Here is a 23,204-nt window from a genome sequence, read left to right as displayed (position 1 = left end):
GTCATTTCAGACCCAGCAGGATAGCTAAAAGTTTTGTAGGTTTCCTTTTTCTCTGTGTGTCTGTCCCTGTCTCCTTTCCCAGGCATACAGTTAGACCTCTGCCTAGAATATCATGTATTATCTTTCCTGCCAAGTCATGTTTTCCTTTTTCTTCTAATCTCTGTAATATTCCCTTTCAAAACATCTCTCCAGCACACCAACCTGATTTCCAGCACATAGTAAACTTTCTGGATCAGCACCCTGGTCAGTCTCTGCCATCCCCTGATCCCATCTCCTAAGCATATGTAGCTCAACTTTTCTATGAACACTGGAGTTCATAACCACACGAGCTTCAGTCAGTTGTTTTAAATACCTTCTTTGTGCTTATCCTTTTTATTCTTCTGAAATTTAGGCTCCCAAAGGAACCATCATGTACCTATGAATAGATTATAATTTTAATTGTTTGAAGCTAAGAAAAAGGAGACAGTTTCAAAGAAATTTATTTTTATGTTTTTAAAAAGCAAGCTTTAAGGAGGATAATTTGATTAATGAAAGCATCTGAGCTAGATGCCATGAAGCATGCCTGTAATCCTAGTAACTTGGGAGGTGGGCAGGAGGATCCCAAGTTCAAGGCTAGCCTGAGCAATTTAGCCAGGCCCTGTCAAAATAAAACTTAAAAGGAGGCTGAGGGTATAACTCAGTGACAAAGTGCCCTTGGGGTCAATCCCCAATATATCATGCACACGCACACCAAGTATTTTTTTTTAATTTATCTTTTAGTTTTAGGTGGACACAATATATTTTATTTTTATGTGGTGCTGAGAATCGAACCCAGTGCCTCACGCATGCTAGGTGAGCACGATACCACTTGAGCCACATCCCCAGCCCCACACACCAAGTTTTTGAATGAGAAAAAATATTCAGAGTTTCGTTATCTTTGTTATTGCTTATTTTAAAATCTCTACTTTGATAGACTTGAAAAACCACCAAAGAACCATAAGTATGAGAGATGAATTGAGAAAGAATTTTTATCCTGTAACAAAACATCTCCAGGTTCTGTTGAGTTAGGCTGAAAAAAAAATTTAGGTATGAGCATAAGCAGGGGAAGTGGGGGTGTTGGCAGAGGTGGGGGTGGGGAGGATACAAGGCTTCTACTGTGAGCCCTAGGTGACTTCCATAACCTTGTGCCAATACAATGGAAAACAACTTAACTTTGGCCAAAGAAAGCAAGGAAACATCATGAGAGGGTGAAGACTTATCTAAGCTCACCACTGCCCTGCCTTCCTGGTCAGGGACAAATGCCTATCTTGCATTAATTTATGGATTTTCTCTAGTAGAAAGTAGGATGTGAATCTCACCTCCAATGTGAATTTGAGATGCTTGATTTAAGAAATACAAGGAAACAAATAAAAAGCAACCAACTCACAACCAAAATTCTTTTTTATTAAATTGTCAGCAAGTATTCAAAGCTGATGTCTCTAATTTCATGTAAATAAAAGAAAATCAGATGCCAGGAGAACAAACACCATGTTTATAATTAGAAGCTCTTCTGCAGATCTGGTTGTGTCCGCATGTGATGCCACATAAAATGAACCTTGCAAAGGTACCTGGAGGAAAAGTCCTCCCTGCAGAGAAAAAGCCCCTGTGACCCAGCCACCCTCCTACCAGCTGTGTTGCTCCCATCAGGAGGGGTCAGAGGGGTCTCTGGCAATATTCACTCTCCTCCCTTCTCCCAGTTCTCAAAACTTTATGCTTTTCTCTTCACTAATTAAAGACTCATTTAAAATGGTCAAGAAACATACCTTTTCCCTTATCCTAGCAAGGGTAAGCCTATTATATCGTAAATACACCTTATCCTTGGTTGTTTTAATTAGGTTTTATGCACTTTGCTAAAACCAAAGATTTTGAGTAAAACCAAAGTCAGCTGTTCCTTTTTGCTCACTTGAGCTGGCTGGCAGGCACCACTGCCATCGTGACAACATCTAGTTTTAGAACAACAAAGAGGACAGAATGCTACTGGCACCGAGGAGTAGAAGACTACTGGGGAACTTGACAGTGGAGAAATTTGTGATGGGGAAGCTGTGTACTATTTTTATCAAGGGCCCTTCTACAGGGAACTGTTGACTGTCGGGTCTCCATATCCTGCATGTACAATGGATAAGCCACACTCCTTAATATCCACTTGAAAAAGTACCAGACACAATCCCCCACCCTTTCCCACAGAGGTTTGCCCAGACACTGATGGGTAATGAGTAGAAAAGAAGGTTATGGCCAGCAGCACTGATCAGGGAGAGCTTGCTGGAAGAAGTGGTGTCTGGCCTTGAAGTCAGGGTGGGAAGGAAAAGGAATGGCATTCCAAATGAGAGGCACGGGAAAAGCAAAGCCACAGAGGTGAGGAAGTGTAAGATGTTTTCAATGGAAACTAAGGAAGGTCTCCTGTCTGAAGCAGAGAACTTTGGACATACAGTTTATTAAATGCATTTAATAGTATAACTTGAAAGAGAGGGAGAGGGAGAGAAACTCTTCAATGACATATTTATAAAAATATATTTTTAATGGGCAACTACATTTTTTTTTTTTTTTGTGGTGCTGGGGATTGAACCCAGGGCCTTGGGCATGGGAGGCAAGCACTCTACCAACTGAGCCATATCCCCAGCCAATAGCAATAATATCAGAAGCCTACAGGTAAATTTAAGACACAAGAAAAGGTTGATTTGGGTATAAACATGATAATAATTATAGTAAACACAATACCCATGTGACTGACAAAAAGCCCCAACCCTAGATGAACCCACCGGCCACCTTCTTCAGGCTTATACCTCAGCAGCCGAGTACTGAAGGGAACATTTTACTACCTGAAATCATGGCTGCCTCATTGTCTTTATGTCTTTTTAGTCAGCTTGTGATTATATTCTGCACATTATTTTGCACATTTTTCATTCTCTTTGAACCTTTGATAAACTCCACTACTGAGACAGGCCTGTGAAAAGTGGTTTTAGAAATGAAGCTACTGGCTAGGTGCAGTGGCAAATGCCTGTCCCCAAGCCACTCAGGAGGCCGAGACAGGAGGATTGCAAGTTCTAGGCCAGCCTCAGCAATTTAGCAAGATCCTGTCTCAAAAGAAAAAGTAAAAAGGAATGGGGATGCAGCTCAGTAGTAGAAAACCCCTGAGTTCACTTCTCAGTACCCCCACCCCAACACACACACACACACACACACACACACACACACATACACACACAGAAATGAGGCTAGTGGAGGAGTCTCAGTCATACCAGGAGTTTAGAATGAAGGCTCTCTAGTACCCTTCCTAGGCCTTCCCTTATTCCTTGCTTTCCAATTTCTCCTTCCACATTTTACGCACATGAATTTAGGTCTTTCTCCTCTTTGCCAAGACCTATCTACTCTCCCACAGTTACATGGTGGTAAACTGGCTCTCTGAAAAAGTAAATCCATGATAGGTAGTATTTGCTAATCTCTGTGGTATACATACCCCCACCATGGACGATTTCAAGTTATCATTGAAATATGGGCAACCAAGCCTGGAGGCTTGACCCACTCACTGGTTCCCTGTGCTACATATACTGTGCTCCTTCATTGCTCAGGAAACTTCCTCTGGACCTCTATTCTCTGGACTTTTTAGGGTTATGTGCTTCGTAATAGAGTTACAACAACCAGGATTAGTTGTCTGAAGTCCTTTTACATCACTCAGGTTAGAATAGGATGTTGAACTGCAAATAGGATGTTGAACTGCATGTTTTACCACGTGTTAGGGCTCACCCTCCATCACTGGTTCAGTATTCTAGCAGGACCAGACAATGTTAGATAAGCACAACAAGAAGCATTGAGGAGCTTCTTCCCTCCTTCACAAATTCCCCCTGGTTCCTTAGCATTCTGGGCAATGTTCTTGACCCCTGGATAAAAGGTAAAACCCCTTATCTCTTGTGCACTGTCCATCAGTGCTTGACACACTTCAGTGTGTATACAGCTATCCAGGGATCTTGATAAAATACAGATCTTAATTAAGGAGGTGGATGGGGGATAATGATGCTAAGTTTGCATTCTGAACATGCTCTGATATGGTGTGTATGCTACTGGTCTAAGAACTTACACTTTGAGTACCATTGTACTAGGTGCTGAATGGAAAATATGGTGGCTCACCCAGGGCAGATCCTTGGTCCTCTGGCTGTTGTGTAGGAATTTGGAGGTCAAGATGAGGAAACGGGAGAAGTTGTAGCTTTGTTTACTGACTATCTTAAAGGAGTAAAATAAAACAGTTTCTATACTGGAATGTATGCTCTTAGACATTATGTTTATCTGGCCAGTACAAGCCTCTATATCTGTCTGTTTTTAAAGAGGTACTAGGGATAGAAACCCAAGCATACGCTACCACTGAACAACATCCCCAACCTTCCGCCCCATCTTTTTTGTTTTGTTTTGTTTTGTTTTTACTTTTTGAGACAGAGTCTTATTAAGTTGCTGAAGCTGGCACTGAACCTGGGATCCTCCTGAGTCACTGGGATTACAGTGCAACTCTCCATTCAGCTCTGTATTGTGTAGAGATTTTCATCCACACTCAATGGTTCTGAGAACTCTAGTGAGGCCTGCCCGCCTTTCACCTCTAATTCCACTGCCCTCATCTTTTGCCTCATCTTGGCTAAGATCCTCACCTGACTCTCATCCTGGCAATGTCAACCAGCATCTCCCGATGCTCACACCGTGTTGTCAAAACATCTGTCCTGTCTGCGCCTTCTTTCCCACTCTTTCCACTCCCAGCTCACACTCACTTCCCAGGCTCACACCCACTGGCTCCAGGTCCTCAATCCAGTTTTAGCAGTGCCCTTAACACATGTGCATTTTTAACTGGGTCTATTTATAGGGTGTCACTTTTTCGTTTGTGCTATTATGCACATAATAGCAGTTTACATCCCCTCTTGAATCTTCAAGAACTTCCAGGTTCCACTTTTGTCCCTGTTGCCCTCTGCTGCAGGTATGGAGCTCTACACAGATCACCTCAGGAAGACAATATCTCTAAATCTCAACCAGTGGCCTCTGGTGTCTCACCTTTTTCTTTTCTAAGTCCTTCCTGACTGACTCTCCATTCTCTATGCCAGAAACTTCTCCCTTTTCATCTATAGTGTGTCATTGGAAAAGCCAGTGGATTTGGGTTCAATAGACCCAAGTCCAACCCCTTCGGCAAGTGAGGCAGCATAGTACTAATGTCACAGGGCCAGGGCCTTTCAAGGAGCTGAGGCAGCCATGATGGTCCTTTCTCACCCATTCTTGCAATCATGCCAGAAAGTTTTCAGACATGTCACTGAGAGTAACAGGCACTAAAAGTTTATTAAAAAGATTAGGGGGGACATTCTTAAATGAGAGAGTGGGTCCTCCAAGAGAAGAGGATAGTATGTCCCTCCTGCCTTCCAATTTTATTGGGAGTCCCAGGGCAGTTTCCAGAGAGTCCTGCCCAGGTCCACTGACTTTTGATTGACTGAAGGATTGAACCAAACTTCCAAGTCCCCACTGGGCATGGTGAAGGTTCAGGGCAACCCTAGGTCATTTATGCCCATCCTGAGCAGTTCTAATGGGGGTGTGTGGCCTTTAGATTTTATAGTTAGGGGGAATTATTCATATCTCCCCCAGTTCTGGAACCTGGTCTGTGTAAGGTCGCAAAAGTCCCCCACTTCAGGGTAACTTGTATTCTTATTGGCATTTCAGGCCTGCATTTCTTCTACAGATAAAAGGTTGTTTGCTGAGGAATGTAACATATCCTATTGACTTAATCCAGGCAGGGATGCAAGTACGTTGATTTAAAAAAATAAAGCATATAGGGGTCAGTTTATAGAATTTTCCCCTTAACGTCATGTTCCCATTTCTCATGTATGTCTGTTACCTACTACTAAAAGCCCAGAATTTGGGTCCTTTTCAAAGGTCCTGTCTGATTTCCAATTCATTTACCTCTTACTCAGTGGGTTCAGAGAGGTTAATTTGTCTCTTGAAAACTGTTTCTTGGTAACTGATGCAGTTCTAAGGGTTTGATAAAATTATTCATAGAAATTATTTTATCAAACCCTTATAGGCACATGCCTATAATCCCAGCGGCTTAGGAGGCTGAGGAAGGAGGATCACAAATTCCAAGCCAGCTTCAGCAACTCAACAAGGCCCTAAGCAATTCAGCAAGAGACTATCTCTAAATAAAATATAAAAAAGGGATGGGGATGTGGCTCAGTTGTTAAGTGCTCTTGGGTTCGATCCTTGCAACAAAAAATTTAAAAAAAGAAAACATTTAATACTGTGTCTAGCACAGAGTAAAAATGTGACATAAATTTAAGAAAGTGATATAAACTCTTTTACTCTTGGTTTCCTCGTGGAAAAAAAATGGAGAATTGGTACCCATCATACCTGTCATTTGTGAGCGCAAAATAAAGCAGCAGGTGTGGAGTGTGGAAATACTCAACCCACAGGTGTCTCTCCTTGGTTTTCTCTTCCTCCCATGTGGACAGACTCTTGAGGCCATGGGAAAATTCCTTGCTCAGGATGCTGTCCTCTGCTCCACAGTCCACTGCTCCCGTCTCCCCTTCCCTTGTCTTATAAATAGGTATGCATTGACTCAAGTGACAGTGTGAGCAGAGAATGGAAGATCATTGGTCTCTGTTAAAGCAGTGAGATGGGAGAAGACCAGAAGCTTATTGGTAAACATACAAAATAATGAACACTCTATATTAGCTCTTGGTTCAATCATGAAAACTAAGCTCTATGGGAAATAGTCAACTACATGAGACATAGTACTTCTCTCTAATGCTTACACTCCCAACAAACAAACACAACAAAACACTTTAAGTAAGACGACATAGTGAAAATTCAACCACAAACAGAAGAGCATATCCAACTACTTGGAAAAGAAACAAGTCCTTTGAAGCAGGGGTGCAAAAGATAAGTTTTGCAGATCTTTCTAGAGTCTCAACTTTGGATTATCAAGTATAATTATCTGGGAAGATTTTCTTTTTTTAACTTACCAAAACCTAGCCCCCCCTCTTAGATCAATTAAATCCAAATTTCTGGGCATTAATTTTTAAAATAATCTTCCTAGGATGTAGTCTCACTTGCACCCTGAGTGCCAAAGCACTATTTTAGGGATAGCAGCAAACACCACCTGGTCCAACTAACTACCTGAGCTCACGTTCTCATTCTTTTTCTGTCCTCTGGCCAGGGCCTTCTTTTAATTCCCTAAATGCATCTAACCCCCACCCTAGAGCCTTCACAGAGGCTACTTGCCTAGAATCTCCTCCATCTTTTTTTGTACACCTAATTCTAGTTCATTCCCAAGATTCAGCTCCATGAAAGTTCAAGAAAAACTTTTGCTAATGTAGACTGTATTATCCTGTGCTTGTCCTCAGTATCTAAGTTAACAATATAATTTTTTCTATAATAATGTTTAATTAATTATATTTTACCTGTATGCTCTGCCAAGAGCAAGAGTTCTTAGAGGGTGGTCCCTGGACCAACAGCATCAACATGACCTGGGACCTTGTTAGGAATACAGATTCTTTAGATGTATTGGACCAGAGACTTTGAGGGTAGGGCCCAGCATTTGGGCTTTAAGTGGACCTCAGGGTGATTTGAGCAACACTGGGATGGGATCTTACTTCCTTGAGGAGCAAGAACCACATCTGCTGTTTTATTGCCACATCCTCAGTATCTACCTCAAAATCCCATGAGTGGTATACTCTTGATGAATACTTGTTGGATGAATGATGGAATGGCTCAAGTCTCTGAGGTGGAGCCTCTAGACCTGGAGGTAGAGAGCATGTTCACTTAGATTAAAGATAAACTAACTGTGACATCAAGCCAGAGGCATAATGGGGATTTATTTATTCTCCATGGGTGCTGGTGGCAAGGTCCAGTTCACATACAGCCTTACAGGGCCTTGTGAGAGATGTTGGTCTTTATCTTAAGAGAAATTGGAAGATATGAAAGAATATCAACTGTGACATGATGGCTTTAGAGGAAGTGTAGAGGGTGCCATAGCTAAAAAGGAATCAGCTTAAAGCAGGAACCTTGTTACAAGATGAAGGAGTAGCAATGATAACATGCATAAAAAGAAGATTCTGGGGAAGTGTGAGAGAAGGAGCATGTGTTACTCAGAAGGGCCGGTGGAGAAGACCTGGAGGTGGGTGGGTAGATCAGGTTGAGTTAAGGCCAAGGGAAGGTGTGAGGGGGAACACTGAAGAAGAGGTGTCAGGGAACTGAGGACCTAAGAATGCCCCTGCAGGCACAGAAAGACGCTGGAAAGACATCAAGGATGTGTGTTTAGGCAGAGAAGGAGGAGCTCTGAGAGGAAGAATAACCCAAGCAATTCAATCCCAAGGGTCTCCTGCAGGGAGGTGGACACCAGGCCTGATGGCAGAGGCCATGGCTTGTGACATTGTCTGCTAGGCAGTCACAATTTCTTTAAGTTCTAATCATGGGGACCATTTAATTTCTAATTATAAAGAGTTTAGAGTAGATCAGGGACAAGTAAAATCTTATACCCTTGTTCTATTAATGGTGTCTGAATTCTGGCCTTGATCCTTGGAAATTTATACCCCAGACCCAGTGCTAGTTCTTATCTTCATAGGTTGCAGGATAAGGATGTGCATTCTGCATTTTTTTTCTCAGTCTTTCTGTTCACTCGTTTATCTATTCTGTGTCTGGTAGTATTCCAGAAACTGGGGTTTAACCCTTATCTTGGACCTTATTCTCATTCCTGGGTCCCCTCTTTCTATACAGATTTCCTTGATGACAGATGTTGAGCAAGGGACACCTGTTATCACCTCCAAAGGAGAAGTGTTACTTCACAGTTATCATGGGATGTCAACTCATTCTCTGATTCAACGTCACTAGAAAAACAAGACTCACAGGCACTGGATGGAACAATTCTCACATAAAGAAGACATGGAGTATGATCAACAGTGTGTATCAGGTACCCATGGCCATCAGCTGACACAGAATGATGACCTGCATGTGCTTTTTTCATTCTGCAAACCCAAGACCCAGTTCTCTCCCTACCAGAAACAGATATAGTATAGTGGGGTTAGCCAGATAGCAAGTGATGCACAGGCTTAAGAGAACACAGAACTACTTACTGAGTCAGAAACAGGGAAAGGCATTCTTCACACAGGCTGTGAATGCTACTATCTTGTGGTAAGGAAGTGCTCTGGGTCCAAGGCTCATTCTTATGGGGCCACGCAGGGATCATAAGACTGCATACATGTGCTCACCTTTCCCAATAATGATCTCACTGAATCTTGAGAAGTTAGTTGAAGGAAGTCTGGATCATCACATCTGTTTCCTTATGCATGTCACTGAGTCCACTGTCTCCCATGTATATGGCTACAGATATCAGGATGTTCCATTAGCTGCCCCAACTCTTATGCCAGGTCCTAGGGAGTCCATCAAGTTACAGTCATCCCTGGATCTAGTCCAAGTAGCTACTATAAACTGTGTGTGTGTGTGTGTGTGTGATGCTGGGTTTTGAACCCCAGGGCCTTGTGCATGCAAGGCAAGCACTCTACCAACTGAGCTACATCCCCAGCCCTAAAAGAAAATTTTGACACTTGGGAGACTGAACGTACAAAGAGACAGTGGTTACAGCATACATGACAATAGAACTCTGACCCACAAACTCTAGTTACCAATTCAGGAAGTAAAACCTTGACTTCTAGTAATCCAGCCTAGAATGGTCAGGAATTAGTCAATAACTGTCATATTTATTATTATTATTACTATATATTTTCTTTGCTACTGGGGATTGAAGTCAGGGGCACTTTACAACTAAACTATATCCTCTTCCCTTTTTATTTTTTGTTTTGAGACAGGGTCTTCCTTATTTGCTGTGGGCCTTGCTAAATTGCTGAGGCTGGCCTCAAACTTACAATCCTCCTGCCCCAGGTTCCCTAGTAGCTGGGATTACAAGTGTGTCTATTTTTAAGAATCACTCACAGGCACTGGATGGAATAATACTCACATAAAGAAGACATGGAGCTTCTGGGGCTGGGGATATAGCTCAGTTGGTAGAGTGCTTGCCTTCATGCACAAGGCCCTGGGTTCAATCCCTAGCACCACACAGACACACACACACACACACACACACACACACACACACACACAAATATATATGCTTCCCAAATCAGTCAGATAAAGTGCCTGTTTCTCAGCCAGACATGATGGTGCATGTCTGTAACCATGCACCATCCCATGTAATCATGGGAAGCTGAGGCACGAGGATCACAAGCCTAGGCAGCTTAACAAGACACTGCCTCAAGATAAAAAATAAAAAAGGACTAGGGATGTAGCTTCATGATCGGGCACCCCTGAATTCAATCCCTAGTACCACACACATGCATACACACAAAATCCCACTTCTGGTTAGCCTAACTTCAGCTTTCTCATGCCAAGAACCTCCAATTAGGCATACCTGAAGCATTCTCTTTTTTTTCACTGCAAAGCTCTCCTACTCCCTGCCTTTGAGTCTCCACCAAATGCTAGTGATGGTGGATGACCCTTTTGCTGCAGCCTGTTTTTTCTCATTGGGGTGGTCTTTCCCTATACTAGCGGACAATAAATTCAAATGAATTCAAAATGATCTCTTAGCTATCGTAGACTTGGAGGAACAAAATTCATAATGAGGACATGTTGAAAGTCTGAGAGAGGGGCTGGGGTTATGGCTCAGTGGTAGAGCACTCGCCTCACATGTGCAAGGCACTGGTTTCGATCCTCAGCACCACATTAAAAAAATAAATAAATAAAATAAGTGTATTGTGTCTAACTACAACTAAAAAATAAAAAAAAAGTCTGAGAGAATTAGAGCTATATTTTCACAAAGGTATTTAAGACATATGGAAACCCATGGTTAGGTGGATAATTATACAATGGAGAACATTTGTCTAGGATAAAAGAAAAGAGAGATATGCTATTTCTGCAGGATATGCTTCTGTCTATCAAGCCTGGTTAAAGGGTAATATTCTCATAATATAGACTACAAAACTTGAAAAAAAAATGAATTCTAGTAAAAACTGTAACTGTGATTATGGACTATCTACTAGAATCTACTGCTTCCCAACATAGAGAATCAGAAGCATTTCTGACTTGCTTCATAAATATTTCAGGAATATAACAAAACCATGAAACCAAAAGATCAGGTGGAAGTTGGGGAGGAATAAAAGTTAATAGTTACCTCCTTATTGGAAAAATTTGAAAATATGGGAGGAACTTCATGGACTGAGTTGAACTGGAAAATGCACATCTTTGCAAGATATAGATGAAGAGGGATGTTTGAATCCAAGTAAACTTTCTCTGCAACCTTGTAACACTCAGTCGGCTCATTGTTGAAAGTCTGACATCATATTTTTTCCTCTATTTGTAATATGGTAAAAATCTCCCACATTTATGTCTAAAACAATGAGGTCTGAAGTTAAATCATTTTAGCATATGGTCTTATTTCTGCTATGCTAATTTTGGTACGTATTTGGGGCAGTTAGTGCTAACAATTAAAATAAGAAAAAGCCACCACCTACATTCTACTACAGTTATATTTTTGACTTAATGTTTTCAAATTTACTTCATATCATTTAAATAAACATTTATTTGCTATTGTTATTTTGCTGAATCAGCTTATAAAGTTAAAAAATCAATGTGTGGGCCAGGCATGGTGGTGCTTGCCTGTAATTCCAGTAACTTGGGAGACTGAGGCAGGAGGATCACAAGTTTGAGACCAGCCTCAGCAATTGAGTGAGGCCAGAAGCAACTTAGTGAGACCCTGTCTCAAAATTTAAAAGAAAAAAATCAATGTGTGGCTTATGATTTCAACAGCTAAGTAATTAGCTCTTTCTAATAGTAAGGGAAGAAATGAACCTTGAGATAAGGGGCCAAGTGCTTAGGTCTTCCAAGTGCATCTCTCAGCATGCATTCATTTAAGAATTTTAAGCTGTGTCTGCACTTTAATGTAATGGTTAATAGTACAAAGAGATTTTACAAAGTGACTCTCAGATCATATCTCTACTAGGTAAATTATTAACATCATATACTTTTTTATGTAAAGATTGAAATTATTCTGTTTTTTGACAGATAAATACAGTTTACTAAAAACTTGCAATCATTAAATATATACTTGGATATCAACTGTGTGCAAGACACTGTTTTCTACTATAAAACAGACTCAACAAAAGATGGAAGATTTACTCTCCAAGTTTCCCCAAGTTTTAAAATGCATTTCCTCATTTCTACCCTTCAGTAGAGGCATTCAATTGATGAATCTTAGAATATTATAAAAATGGTTCCATTTTTATTAAGTTAGCACTTCTTTGACACTTTGACCAAAACAATTCAACTGTGTTTAAGGTGTATTTTTTAATTAAAATAAATATTTCTCAACTTTATTAGAAGTTTGTGTTATTTGGAAAGCATATTTGAAGTAGTTCCCAGAAAATTACTTGACAAACAGAAAATATTGATTTTGTGAAAGATTCTCATTTTGGAGGTCTGAACATCTGGGTTCCTGAGAAAAGGCATACCGGATGTCACTCTTCCCTGCTGAAGTTCCAACTCTCTGCATGTGAATGAAGCACTTCTGTAATGAGGAGGTTATCAATTGTAAAATTATACTACTGATTCCATAATAGATGTTTGGGGAAATAGATGTTTATAGAAGTCATTCTATAAAATATTCATATAGTTGTGTGAAAATAGAAGGTATATATTAGAATCTACAAAGTACAATTTTCTCATAAAATATATGTGCATATATAACATTTTTTCTCATGAGCTTTTGTATACATATTTCAATGTATTTCCCTCCATCATCTGTGGATCTATCACAATAAAGACCGCAGACTCACATCCCGATTAACACGCCCACCAGTAGAAGCACCCTTCTCACATATGTGGTATATGGTACTCCTCTCACTGTTTGGTGCCATTTTTCCCTGTTTTAAATATTTTAGCACAAATGAGAGTTTTAGTGCAATGATATCGTGGGAAGTTTAAAATCACAGGAGCCAGGAAATTCCCCATGTAGATGAAGAGCTTCTAAACATTGCGTGTACACAAGATCGTTCAGAGTAAATAGCCGCAGTGATCCTAAATTTGGTTTTCATTGTGTTTAGAAGCATTTAAATTAACCACAAATAAAACTTGGATCCTTTGTGTTGACTTATTTAATTTTAATTATTTAGGACCAAGCACTAAAACTCAATAAACAGGTTAGATGTAACATTTTGAGGGAAATTCAACATGGCTCTTAAACATGGGTGAAAAATACAAGGCAGAAGATAAAAGATAAACAAGAATAGAAGATGACATAGCCATTTGTCGGCCTCCCAAAGGAGATGTTGGTTTCTGTGTCCACGTTTTCTGCTTTCTTTTTCAATGCTTTATAGGGAAGCATGTGGCTCAGTTAACAATATTCAGGTATGGGACTGAGAGAGAGGCAACTGATAATACTTAACTATGTACCCTAGACAGAATCCCTAGAGAAGGTAAAGACTTCTGGTGCCAGCACAGAATAATAGGGTTATTTTAAACTATCCTATAGCAAACAGCTAGAAATGCCAAATCAAATAAAGCTGTGAACACTTTTTTTTCCCTGCAAGTCTCTGTCCAATGAGGTAATCCACAGATGCTAGAAACAAAGGAAAGTTTGAGAATCCTGAGAAGAATGTGTTTCTGATGATTTTATTCTAGAAATCAGATATCCATAATGGTGACCTCTTTTATGCCAACTTAAAATTCTGTAAACTTTTAGAATTATAAATCTGATATGTACAGATTTTAAGTACATGACTTGATGAATTTTGAAAAACGTATATATCCCTGAAATCAATACCCCCAGTCAAGACATAGGGCATCTTTAGTGCCTGGGAAAGTTTCCTCAATCCCTCTTCTAGTCAATCTTTACATCCACAGGCAATTATTGTTCCCATACCTAAAATCACCCTCCAGAATTTTATATGTATTCAGTTATTCTTTTGTGTATAGCTTCTTTCACCCTATATTAGTTATTACAGTTATTACTATAGTTACACTACTCTAGGGTGTGAGTTTATTGGAAGTAAGAATGTAATGTTTTATGTGGCATGTGAGTGTTGACTGTACATGCTTTATGCATGGGGTTGAGCATTAATGTTGATTAACATATAATGTACTATGTCTTACCATAAGAAAAAAAGGCGGGAGAAGCCCCAGCAAAGTTGAAGTTGCTCCTTTGAATTTGCAATTCAATATATTATTCACCTCAGGACTTAGTGAAAAGAGGATTGGACCTCTGTCTTTAGATTACAGTCTAATGCTTGCTCAGGCATTTTACCATTTCATCAACAGTTGATTGTTCTCAACTAACCACAAAGACATGGGGTCACTTTCACTCTTATTTGGCACCTGAGCTAGCTACAATTGAATAGACTGCATCCGGGCCTCTGATGGCCAATGGTGAGTGGAAGCATACCCCCCAAGATAAAACCACTAAACACATGACAGTGCAGTTATGTTGTGTCACAGGTTAAAATGAAACTAATCCATCGTGATGTCTAATTTAAGGGGAATGAGTGAAAGTTTTACAGTTTATGGGCCTGAGGTATTTCTAACATAATATTCTAAGAAATTCAAACATGATATTGTATGTTTCAATAATTCATTCCTATTTATTACTGTGTTATATTCCATTGTATAAATGGAATGTTTGTCTAATGGTTGTTTCTATTTTGGATATTTGAATGAAAGTGTTATACACATTCTTACACAAGTCATTCTGCATTTTGTTTTCATTTCTCTTGGTTAATTACCTAAACATAGATTTGCTGGATAATAAATTAGGTATGTGTCTAACTTAAGAAACTTCCAAAATGTTTCCCAAAGTTATTGAAATAACCTACAATCTCATAAGCAAAGTATGAGAGCTCTGGTCAACCCACAATTTTACCTTGTTTCCTGAGAGTTTTACCATGAAAGGGTATTAAAATCATTAAATATCTTTCTTTATCTATTAAGACGAGCATATTTTTGTTTTCTTTTTTTTCCCTTTCATGTGGGGAACTGATAATAATGTTGTTTAATGTTAAATGAATATCACATTTTTAATTTAAACTACTTAGTAATGACCTATCCCAGAGTTTCAGTATGGGAAACACTACCGATGAGCACAGAAAATGTAGGCCACTTATGGAATCACTCTACCACAAGAGTCATATGAACTTCTGTGTCTTTTTGAAATGGCCTACATATGACAGAATGGAGAACATTGCTATGCAGGGGGATTACATGGGAACAATATGTCCAGATGGAAACAGGCCTTGTTAAGACAGAGTTCCTAGGGGATAAAGGAACAGGAGATGGCTATTTCCTGTGCTTAGGATGCTCTGGGTATCAGAATCAACAACGGGGTATGTCTCAGTTCATTCAGGCTGTTATAACAAAATGCCTTAAACTGGGTAATTTATAAATAATAGAAATTTACTTATCACTGCTTTGGAGGCTGGGAAGTTCCCAATCAAGGTGCCAGTGGATTTAGTATCTGGTAAGGATGTACCCTCTGCTTTATAGATGGTATCTCTTGCTACACCCTCACATGGCAGAAGGAGACAAAGGAGCTAGGGCATGCATTTCAACCTCTTCTAAAAGGCCATTAATCACATTTATGAGAGCACAGCCCTCATAACCTAGTCATTTGCTTTAGGCCCCACCTCTTAATACTATTTCTTTGGGGATTAAGTTTCAACATGTGAATATTGGGAGCACACCAACATTTAGACAATAGCAGGGAGGAACTATCCAGATATTCACATAGAATTATGCTTTAAAGGGTTATTTGAAACAAAACTTGATGATAATGGCAAGAGATTCTCTGAGAATGGCAACCCACATTCTACCATACTTAAAGGGAATAGAGAAGATTCTGGCATCGGTTTCATGTTCTGCTCATTAAGAGGCTATTGGTCATCCTTCATCAGTGTGGACAAGGAATAGAACTGGTCTTACCTTCAAGGTGCAAAGTGTCACTGTCATTTCTTCTCTCACCACTGTGGCCTTTTCATAGTTTCAAGATTTTACCTTCCCAGAAGGCATTTACTTAGACTACCTTCAAGCCCTGAGTTTTACTTGTTCATCTGAACACTTCTCCAGTCTCTAACAGAGGTGCTGGCTCTTGTTTTGTTTTGTAGCTGGGGAAGATAGCTTTCATTCAGTTTTCCTGGGAAAATATATGGAAAAGGTTTACTGTCTGTTTTTCTTATAAAAGTCTTGCTGTGTCTGAAGATGCTTTTGTATAACACCTTGCCCTTTCTTCCAGTCAACAATAACACAAAACTTCTTCTTAATTAATTTACTTTCAAAACTGTATGAATTACTCTGTAAGCAGTATGAAGTGATGAGGAGCTATGAGAGGGACCAGCTTGTTTTCTCTTTTCCTTCTTTAAAAGATGGTAATTATAGAAGTCTATAATAGTAGTCTACAAATGGCATAATTTGACTCTCTAGATATGGAAATGAATGAATGAATTTTAAAAGGATTAAATGCTTGGGGGAAGCTAAGACACCCAAGCAAAAATTCCTCATCTTTAAGATTTTACAATGCCCATCACTGCATTTAGAGAGTTTGGGGCTCACTAAACTTTATGGTTTGAATGTCCCTTCCAAAACTCATATTAAAATTGAATCCCCATTGAGAGGTAGTAAGAGGTAGGATCAGATGGGACCTTTATAAGGTGATCAGGTTACAAGGGTTCTGTCCTCATGAATGGGTTAATCCATTCATGGGTTGATGGGTTAATGGACTAACCATCATGGATTAATGTGTTTATCTCCAGGGTGAGTGGGTCTACTATAAAAGCTAATTTGCGTCTGTCTCTTGTATGAGCCTCCCCATCATGTAATGCCCTGTGCTGTGTACACTCTGAAATTCTCACCAGCATGCAAGCTTTTACCAGATGGAGCCCTTTAGCCTTGGACTTCCCAGCCCCCAAACTATAAGATATAAAGTTGTTTTTATTAGAGATTACGCATCTTAGAAAATGAACTAAGATGCTAGGTAATGATTGATGCTGACCCTAGGCAAGGTATAAAGCTGCAGGACAGCTAGTATCCTCAGATACTCTGAGTAAGTGGGCATGTGAAAGAGGTAAACTGCCTCTGCTGAGTAGGGCCACGCTAGCTTCCCAGACCTGAGGGAAAAAATACAGATAAAAACAACCTAGGACACTTGGGTCACTACACCGAGCAGATAACCACAGCTCAGGAGCTTTCTAACAGCTCTCTCACATGTGAAGGTTTCTATCAATATCTCCAAAATCAAATTTCAGTTGTTTCAGTGAGAAAGTTTTTCATTCAAAGCTTCAGGAAGGATTTAACCAGCAGCTTAGGACTGGAATGGCCCAGAAAGGTCTGGTTAAGTCAAGGTTGCTAGAATTTAGACTTTGTGCTTTAGGATTTCTCAGTCTAAAATACCATTAGGTACCTTCTCTATAATATCAGACAAAAAGGATGAAAACATTTCTTTTGTGCTGAGTTGGAATGGACAGGGGAAGAGAGGGGAGAAATGCAGCATGTCCCATTGAGGATTGAAGAGTCTAGGTTTGGGAAGAGAAAACAGGTCAGTGGGGTCAAGGGGAGTGGGATTGATCTGGGGAGGGCAGTGAGAAGCTTAAAACCCAGGACCCTGGGAGGTTGTAGTGAATGTTGATGTGAAACAGAAAGGGCTAGGAGGCGGCTCCTCTGTGGATGCTCTTTGAGCCTCCCTCTTGGCCAGAGGCAGTCACAGCTGAGCAGTGAGTCAGCAGCAGGCAGTCATTCATCCTTTTTGGAAGCCAAGTCTCTAGTCATTTCTAAAAAAATAAAAATAAAAATAAAAATGCAAAAAGATCAAGGAGGAACTGGATTTCTTTCTTCAGAACTCATGTGAGTGAACCCATTATGTGTTTTACTAATAAAAACAGCAATGTTTTAACCACACCTTAGGTTTAGGGAGTGAATGCTACTATAATAAATTTTGTCACTCAGTGCTGCTGCCAGTGGTGCCAAAGGATAGATGTATTGTCCAGCAGTGACATGTGAGGATCTGTCAAGGCACCACCACGCACTAAAAATACATTTCCAGAAACCAAGTGAAGGCTTTCACTCACCTCAAGAGGCCAGAGTGGGCCAGCTCACCCTCCACATGTATCTCAATAATAGACAAACATGGATGCTGCGTCACCTATTGTCTCAGAAGGCCTCTCTCCCACCCGCTGTCTTGTTTCCTGGTAGCAAAGAACTGCACATACCAGTCATCCCCCTCTCCTGTCCCTAGGCCCAGGATCCATATTTCTGAGGAGTACTTCCATGTGTCAGTGCAGGCCCTATGCTCAAAGATCCTGGTTCAAATCCTGACTCCCACTCTTACAGGTTGTAAGTGTAAACCTTGGTTGTGTTTCTTAATTTCTTTAAACTTCAGTTTCATTATTTACATAATAGGAAATGTCTAGTACCATGGGGTCCTTATGAGTAACAAATCTAGTCATCTGTAAAACACATATACAGATGGTACATAATAAAATATTGATAAATATCATCATCATTACCAGCTTCTCCACCACCATCACCATTGCCAGCAGAAGCAGCAGCAGCAACAACAGCATCTTAAGTCTTTGGGCCCGCAGACTGTACCTGCTCTGTGTCTTCCTTTCTCAAGGTACTGTTTCCTAGCACTGGTCAGCTAAACCAATGTGTGTCAAAAACAGAGGATTGGGGGGCTGGGGATGTGGCTTCAGCGGTAGCGCACTCACCTGGCATGGGTGCGGCCCGGGTTCGATCCTCAGCACCACATACAAACAAAGATGTTGTGTCTGCAGAAAACTAAAAAATAAATATTAAAAAATTCTCTCTCTCAAAAAAAAAATAAATAAATAAAAACAGAGGATTTGGATAATGTCAGGACTGAGAAGTAACATTCTGGTCAGATCTTTTAGCACATTTCAAACCACACAAAACAGGTCAAAAATATTAACTTTTTATTATTCTATTGTTCTATTTGATGAAAGGATGTGATACACGGCAGGGCTACCTAAACATTTTTGGCTAAATAAGTGATTCCTGGAACTTTTCTGATTAGCAAACTAAGCCATATGCTTCTTCCCTATAAGGTGGTTTCTAGCCTGCTTGAAACAGGAAAGCTGCTTTGGAATCCAACCTAATGTGGAGACAGGAGCATCCATAAGCAACTAATTATAGGATAGTGATGCCATTCAGATGATGGATGATGATCATGGTATTCCATTATGAGCCTGGCAGCACACTAGTCAATTCCCATATCTCAACATATTTGAACATTATAGCAGCCCTTCAAAGAAGGTCTATGTTATAGTTTGGATGTGAAGTGTCCCCCAAGGGCTTATGTATTAAAACCTTAGTTGTCAGTACCACTACTGGGAGGTGGTAAAACCTTTAGGATGTAAGGCCTAGGTCATTGGGGTTGTGTCCTTGAAAGGAATATTGGAACCTCCTTCCTCTCTTTACTTCTCAGCCATCAAAAGAAGAAAGAAAAGAAAATGTCAAAACCAGTTCCTGTCTCCCTCTTGAGGTAAGCAGGTGCTCTCTGCCATGCAATCCCTTCCATGATGTACTATGCCAACATGAGTTAAAAAAACCGAGATACACCTTTCCTTCTTTTAAGTTGGCTATTTTGCCCCAGTGATGGAAAGCTAACTAATACAGTACCACTATCCTGATTATACAGAGGAGGAAACTAAAGCAAGGTGGTTAAATTTCAGTCAGGTAGCCAGTGGGAGAGCATCTTGTCATTTAGGCCTGTCTGACGCTAGAACCAGAAACCCACATGGAGCCTAGGAGAGGTGTCAGTGGACAGCACAGCTGAAAAGTGAGTGATTTCATAAGGAAAGGAAGTGAAGGAATTATCCTAGAGGATAAGAGGTAGGCCTTGAAGAATCAGAATTTTGATGGGTCAGTCAGAAAGCTCTTTTAGCAAAAGAAGCCATATGAATAACCATATGGAAACATGCTGTATTTGGGAAACAGGTGAACTGGCATGCTGCCCCCGTGTGATATCAGTACAAAGCACATGAGATGTGGCTACTCTCATCTGGCTCCATCCCTATAAGTTGATTCATGTGTCCCAGCACTAGTACAACCATACTTCATTCACAGGCTCCAGTGTGTAGGATGCTGACTTGCCCCACTTGGCACCGCGTTTCCAATCTGTTCTCGCTCTCTTCAATGATTGATGCTCTGCCACCTGATATTTAATACGGACCTGCTATGATACAGCCCTGGCCTCCTTCCTTGATCATCACTGATTTCTCGAACTCGTCAGCTTCCTGTAGCTTAAAACAATCACTTGTCCAAACTTGCTCAAGACCAAGGTCATTCTTGATGTGCTAAATTTTGCAGTCCTAGAAATGGGCATGGGCTTTACTTTCTAACTAGGGGTTTTTAAGTAGGAATACATGGTTGGATGGGCTCCATGGAATCATAAACCATTAGAATTCTAGGCAAAATATTGTGATTAAACTGTTTTCAGAGCTAGGGATTGAACCCAGAGCCTTGTAAATGCTAGGCAAGCTCTCTACCACTAAGCACATTACTGGATTTTTAAAGGAAAATGAAGCCTTCATTAGACACTCACAGGGAAATATGGCTTCCCTAAAACATCAAAAATTACAGAAATGCTATGCTGTATACTATTATATATAGTCACTAGCTACATGTAGTGATTTAAATCATCTAAAATTAAACGCAATTTAAAATTCAGTCTCTCAGTCCCACTAGCCACATTTAAATTGTATGTGGACTCTGGGTGGCACAGATTGCAGAACTTGTCCATCTTTGCAGAAATCTCTCATGGATACCAGTACTGGCATGTGTAATGGGGGAGCCACTGAGCATGTGCAAGTGGGGAACGACATGGCCAGATATGGGACATGAAGGCTAATTCTAGTGTTGCAATGTGGAGAACAGATTTTGGGAAGGAAATGCCTTGAGGCAGGCAGACCAGCTGGGAGGAGTTGATCCATGCAGTTATTGATGGAATGGAGAGGAAGTCACACAGAGGAAGTGCTCTGAGTTTCAGAGCACTCAGCAGACCAGGGCAGAGCGGCAGAAAAAGAAGTCAAAAGCAATCTGAACAGCTCACATTTGAACAGTAGAAAATGTCAAAACCAGGGGCTGGAGTTGTGGCTCAGTGGTAGAGCACTTGTCTGGCATGCGTGAGGCTCTGGGTTCGATTCTCAGCACAGCATGTAAATAAATAAAAGATGCATTTACAACTAAAAAATATTAAAAAAAAAGAAAATGTCAAAACCAGTTCCTGTCTCCCTCTTTTCCTTCTACTGCCCGCCCCCGAACACCCTAGGCCAGTTCTGGTCAGGGGCCCTTCACAGCTGCTGGCTCTGCCTGGAACACTCTTCTCTAGTTATCCAAATTTCTCACTCTTTCCCTTCCTCCAAGTGCATGTTTGCTAGGGCCTTCTCTCAGCAGCTCAGGTGAATGGGAGGGGGGGACAGTGAACATTGTAAAAGCAGGTGCTATGGAGACAACAATGTGCCATTCTGCAAGTGCTGAGTTTACAAGGGGACGAGTCATGGAAGAACAGGAATGTGTGGCATCAAAGAAGGGCAAACTGTCTGCCATCGGGCCTGGCTAAACTGCTCTGTCAACCCAGTTACCCTCTATCTTTTCTGGGAAATGTCCTGATGAACTTATGAGCACCAAGTCCTAAGATACCAGTACGTATAACATGCTAACTAGCCCAAGTGATTTTCATTTTAATGTGAGGAAGGGTCCCATGCCATCACACTGAATCTTAATGATAGATCTTTATGTACCAATTTCACATCAGTTGAGAAAACACTTCCCTACTCTTCCATCTCCTGTTCCTCATAGGTGGCTGTCTAATCTTATGAGGTTATGATCCAAAGCAGTTGTTGAAAGGCACTCAGCCTAGGGTGAACAGAAAAATTCTTTATAACTAACTTTCCATTACTCTGAAAATTTAAGTAGATCAGACGTCTTATTCCCTCACCCTCTGAGGATCTTAGTAATCACAATGTTACTGTATAATGTGAAAATTTCCAAATAGAACTAAACTCAGGTCTATAAATACACATGATTAAGGCTTCAAATATAGCACTGCTTTCTTTTCATGGGGGCTATTTCTGTGTGGTGATTGCCTGGCTGATATGCAATTTCAGAATACAAATGGCTTTTCTCCATAACTAATGAGAAACTTGGCAGGGCGCTGCACATTCAGGCCCGCTCTGTGGAGGCTGTTAAACAGTGGTGAGTGCTCTTCTTCTGAATTATATAAGCAGAGCTGACAAGAGGAAGCAGTATAACTCTACATCCTGCTAGATGACATAGCATTTGTTTGGTTTTTCTTCTGGTGCTAGAAGATTACTGAGTCTTCTTGTAATGAACAATAAAATGATCATGAGCACATAGCCCCATCCTAAACCCTGCTACAGTACAAATTAGGAATGAGTGTCAATGGAGAATTATCTGATCCTGTATTCATAAGTAAAATTTTAAAAATTTACATAAGAATGATGTAAATAAATTAATAAGCATGGTGACTCAACCAAAGAGGAAATGCCTGAAGAAGAACTCATAGGTGTGATGAGTGAAACACTGACCAGTATTTGTCACCTCCATCTAGTGGAGAGGAGTAGGGTCAGGATTAGAGAGGATTAGGATCATATGGTATGCTCAATGTATAAAGCAACTCTGCTAATATCATCACAGATAACACGGAATCCAACTCTTAAGTCAGTTCTCAGGCCAGGTTTTATAAATATAACAAGCAGTTTAGAAAAGATAGAGTTTTGTGTTAAAGTTCAAATCACAGTTATCTCATTTATTGATGGTGACTTTAGACAAATAAGGGAGATTTTGAAGTAAAACCCACATCTTGGAATAATTGAAAAGAGCAAATGAAGATAAAGCATGTGAAAAAACACAGCATTTCACATATGGTCAATACCAAATGAGTGGGAGACATACTTCATATTTATCTGGAAGTCTTGTCTTTGGTGCCGTACTGACCTCTGAGCCTGCTACTCTGGCTCCCTGCTCCATCAAGGTTCCCTGCTCCATCAAAACCTGGGACTGTGCTTGTCAGTGCAAATGCTCTGAGTACTCTGAGCCCCACCAGCAGAAGGGTAACCTGAAGCTGCAGACCAAGGGCTAACCCTGAGGGTCTTATTTTCAAG

The 23,204-nt window shown here is 40.5% G+C and overlaps 1 long non-coding RNA gene across 2 annotated transcripts in view; it reads left to right on the top strand.

The window, feature by feature from the left end:
• The window catches only part of LOC125613284, an 84,332-nt gene extending 63,911 nt beyond the window's left edge, over window positions 1-20,421 (top strand). The window contains exons 3-7 of one of the 2 annotated variants that reach the window (XR_007343787.1): window positions 8,749-8,941; window positions 18,293-18,390; window positions 18,567-18,673; window positions 19,505-19,561; window positions 20,146-20,421. This is a non-coding gene — a long non-coding RNA (uncharacterized LOC125613284). The remainder of the gene's footprint in view (window positions 1-8,748; window positions 8,942-18,292; window positions 18,391-18,566; window positions 18,674-19,504; window positions 19,562-20,145) is intronic. The other variant, XR_007343788.1, reaches the window with a different exon arrangement.
• Window positions 20,422-23,204: the final 2,783 nt, after the last annotated feature.

This window comes from Marmota marmota, unplaced genomic scaffold, assembly GCF_001458135.2.
Source record: "Marmota marmota marmota unplaced genomic scaffold, marMar, whole genome shotgun sequence".
Lineage (NCBI taxonomy): Eukaryota > Metazoa > Chordata > Mammalia > Rodentia > Sciuridae > Marmota > Marmota marmota.
Note: the sequence above shows the minus strand (reverse complement) of the source record. Positions and strands in the feature narration are given on the sequence as shown.